Here is a 4,610-nt window from a genome sequence, read left to right on the forward strand (position 1 = left end):
TTCCTGGCTATTTCTTTCTGTGCAGTCGGTGGCAGGGGCCACCTCTCCTGCTTGGACCTCTTTGCTCTTGCAGGTAAAGATTCTGCCCCTGAATACCTGTCTGTGTGTGTCAAACCGGGCACCTTAAGTGAGACGCCATTAAAAAAAAACAACAACACAATAAACCAAAAACGGATAGTCCCCCTTAATCCATACACAATAATGTCAGCAGCAGAGATCTGTGGCATGCCACTCGGCTGCCGAGCCGATACCCAGAAGGCCACTGAGCAATCTTCCTCTTTGTTTTACAAATAGGTATAGCCTTTTGAAGCAGGATCAGTTGTAACATATTTATTGCGAGAATGAAAGACAAAAAACACGAGTCTTTGCCAAGAGCAAGTGAAATGGGCATGCTTTTCAAATAGCTACCACAGGACTGATTACCTTTCCAAGTAATTAAACATTGTGAAAGGTTATTAACGTGTTGATAATAGACAGCTTTGCAAACTGCCAGCACAGCACGATCTAGCAGACGGCGGCACGGCAGCGAGCAGGAGCCCTCACTCCTGGGGGGCTTGGCAGAGCCCCAGCACCCCAAGGGCTGGATGTGCCCAATGGGGCCGGCCTGGACCCGGCCAGCCCAGGAGTGTGGGGTCCCCAAGTCCCCAGTCTGAGTGATGGCAGAGGAGCTGGAGAGACGGTGGGCGGCCTCCCCCCGGCGCTCCCTTGGGGCAAGGCAGCAGGTGTCTGCCAAAACCCAGGGCCTGCCGGTGCAGGTTACCGAGTATTATTTCTCTTCAGACCGACTTGCATCCACAAACACCGTCTCTTGCTGTGAATCCTCTGGTATTTTAATGCGTGTTATTAAACCCGCGTGGGAAGCGGGCTGGCTGAGCTGCGGGGTGGGTTTGCTGCAGCCAAGCAGCCGGGGATGCAGGCGGGACGCAGGCAGGATGCAGGCAGGGATGCAGGCAGGATTTAGGCAGGATTTAGGCAGGGATGCAGGCAGCACGGAGCCTGTGCCTCCAGACAGTTCTGTTGCCACTGGGCCAAGGAGGAGCCAAATGGGAAACCTGCTGTGGAAACGGAAGAGGCAACAAGAGCACTCTTTTCTGGAACAGCTCCTAGGCAGAGGGAAGGCAGGTGGGTAAACAGCGGTGCCACAAACGCCAGCATGCACCCACTGGACAGGGACTGCCCTTGTCTGGAGCAGCCACCACCTGGTCATCCCCTCAGACCACAGGCAGACAGCTCTGCTCTCTTCCTGTTTCCAAACATAGCAGCAAGGGAGAGAAGGCGGAGGACAGAGAAGTGCAGGCCGTGGTGCAAAGATGAAATAACATCCTGGCAAGAGCATCCTCGTCCTCATAGCCCTCTCAAAAGTTGCCCAGCAGTGGAAGCGCTCGGGAAGTTTTGCTGCTGTCCGTGTTTGTGTTGGTGTAATACTCTGCATCGCTTTAAAGGAACTTTAACTGCTTTTACATGTAGATTAGGGGTAACCTGCGCTTCTAGGTCACCCTTCTGCCTTCCAAAATGCCTTTCTGTACTCACGGTGAGCAAACCAGGAGTTTATTATGGGAGGTGTTTAGACCGGGGCATTTAAGAAATGGTACATAATAACAGTCTCCACCTCGTGTCCCAGAGAATGTGGCTGGCATCACTGCTACTTAAGTGTCATCAGGATAAATGCAGCGCCAAACAAATGGGGCTGGCTCACGTGTTCCTGCTGTGACACTCCCGGGCTTCCCCTGGGCTTGGGCAAAGAGCATCACTCTGCCTTACAGACAGCTCGGTCACTGTAAGCGTAAAAGACGAGGAGCAAGATGTTCAAAGCATGCTCCCATTAACAGCCGTGTTCATGGATTCAGGCAGCCCCTCTGTGGTGTGAGCTGTCCAGGGGCAGCTGGCAGGGTGATGGCACCAGGACATCCTCCTGGGGCACAGCCGGCTCCCGGTGCCGCGGTCACTCCTGCACACGCTGCACGACTTTGCCTCCCTCCGCAGCTGCCAGCAGCACAAGGACCTCTGCAAAAGAGGCAGAAAGGAGACTTCACAGGGTCAGCTGACACATTATTTTTACCTTTGTGTTCAGCCACCTCTTCTGCTTGCTTCCCGAGTGAGCTGCGCTGAAACCCTGCCGCCGCCGCGAGGCACGGCCGGGGCGATGCGCTAATCGATATTGCTTGCTTGAGAAAGTAAGTCTCACTTCTCGGCCACACATTCCCCTGAGTGCTTGTGTCAACCTCGCTCACATCAGCTGGAGGGAGGCTTACCCACAGAAAGGTCAAGCTGCCCGAGCTGGAGCTGATCCTCTGCACGCCTCTGGCTCTTTGAGCCCTGGGAGCGCTGCCTGGGCCGGACTCTGCTGCTCCCGAGGCAGAGTTTGCTCATTTCCACCACTCCTGCGGGACCCGGGTGGCATCTGCGAGGGGCCGGAGCAGGGCAAGGCAGGGCCTGGCCTCGCTGAGGCAGGTTGGAGCTGGGCAAAAAGCATGGGTACTGAGATAAGGCAGCTGGGGGGTGGCCAGAGCTCAGCCAGCGGGGTCCCCATTCCCATCCATCCCATCCTGCACACGCTGGGGCTATGAGGGAGCATGCTCGTCCCTAGGCTGGCATCTCCCAAAGCTATTTTCTGCTTCCCTGGGCCAGCAAAACGCCTGGAGCTGTGCATCGTGGCCACACTTACTAACCCCTCGGTCCCAATCCACTTCTTGCACCTGCTCCTCCATGGGCTGGGAGGACCTTTGCTCTGGAGCACTCTGCGAGGGCTGAGGCTGCTTCTGCTTTGAAGCGGCGCTGGGCTTTGCCTGGGGTCACCTCGGGAGTGCCCACGCTGCTCGAGGGACAGAGGGACGGGTCCTTCCAGGCCACCTGAGCCATAAAGGGCCACCTGGGCACAACAGGACTGCTGGCCACATGGCTGGGACAGCACTGCTCGGCGAGAGGTGCGAGCCCGGCTGCGCCCAGAGCCGCTTTGGAGCAGAAAGCCTCCGCTCTCGCTGGGATACACTGAAGTACTTAATAAATAACTGTAATTAAGTGTGAGGTGGTAGCTTGAGAGCTCGTTCCCAGAAGTTAACATCAAAACACTTGCTCTTAGCACCTGGGGAGACGTTACGAGAGCAAACTTCTCGCGCGGACGAAAGTGCGGTTGTCAGGAAGTGCTGAAGAGCGCTGGAAACACGTACGCTGGCCCTTCAGGAGGAGAAAGGTCTTGGGAAGTATCACGGCCGCTTACGCAATTACAGTGCTTTTAACGAAGGCCAGGCTGGGGGGGCAAGAGCTTCCCTTCCAGCCTCACGTCTGCTCCTGCCCCTCGGGCAGGCGGCAGGGGGTGGCTGATGGTGACCCCCTAATGTAGGGCTCGGAGGCGCCCTTGTCCCTGCTCCTGGAAAAACACCGTGGAGAGCGTTCCCAGGTCCAGGTCTCAGCCTTCTAATTGCCGCTGGAATCCAGGGAGCCAGAGCCTCATTTGCCTCGCAACCATCCTCGCCCGCCCTGGCACCTGGGCTGGTCTCGATTTGTCTACGGCTCGGGCAAGAACGGACGAGGCCGGCGTGCGTGTTGCCTCTTGTTGTGGGAGCAGGGTGCGTTGTGCAACACGGCCGGGGCTTCGTGGGGTCGGACACGCGCGAGTCGTGGTGCTGGGACCCGGGGAGGGCGTTACGGGGGGCGAGGACAGGGAGAGGGGCTCTGCGGGGCTGCTTGTTGTGGGACGCTTGGTCCTGTGCTCCTGGCCTGGGGCTTGGGCTCAGCCTCGCCTTCCCACCCCTCGTCTGCAAATGCCCCCAAATGCCTCCAAATTGCCCAAGTGCCCCCAAATGCCCCCAAATATCTCCAAATATCCCAAATACCCTGAAGTGCTTCCAAATGCCCCCAAATGCCCCCAAATGTCTCCAAATGCCCCAAGTGCCTCCAAATGTCCCACATGTCCCCAATGGCCCCAAATGGCCCCAAGTATCCCAAATGGCCCCAAATGCCCCCCAAATGTCCCAAAGGTCCCCAAAGGTCCCAAATTTCCCCAAATGTACCAATTGTCCCAAATTCCCCAAAATGTCCCAAATGTCTCCAAGTGGCCCCAGTGTCCCAAATGCCCCTAAATGTCCCCAGATGCCACCAAATGCCCCTAAATGTCCCCAAATATCCCCAAATATCCCCAGATGCCTCCACTCTGGCAGTGCCAGGCGGCCGTGCCGCGCCCCCCTCGGCATGGGTTTGAGGATCACGCCCCGCGTGGTGCAGGCCGTTACAGCAGCAGTCAGCCTGGGGGTCCCAGGACCCCTCGGGACAACCCCGGCCCGTCCCCGATCCCCCCCTCGCCCCCCTCGCGGCGGCCCCCCCTGTGCGGGCGCTGCCCCTTTAAATCCCGGCCGCGCGGAGCAGGGAATCCCTCTCGCAGCGCGTCACCCGCGGACGGAACCCCGCGCTGGCGTAGCGCGACGCAAATGCCCATTTTTGGCAACGTGCGACAGCGGCGCGTACCAAGCGGCACAGGCAGCGCGGGGGGTGTACAAGAAAACCCTCCTCGAGCCGCCACCACCTCCAGGCACCGCGGGGGGAGCCGGGGCGGGACCGGGCGTTCGGGTGCCGGCACCGCAGCGGGGCGCGGGGCCGGGGAGGGGCGCGGGGCG

The sequence above is a fragment of the Oxyura jamaicensis genome, chromosome 3, assembly GCF_011077185.1.
Source record: "Oxyura jamaicensis isolate SHBP4307 breed ruddy duck chromosome 3, BPBGC_Ojam_1.0, whole genome shotgun sequence".
In the NCBI taxonomy this organism is placed as follows: domain Eukaryota; kingdom Metazoa; phylum Chordata; class Aves; order Anseriformes; family Anatidae; genus Oxyura; species Oxyura jamaicensis.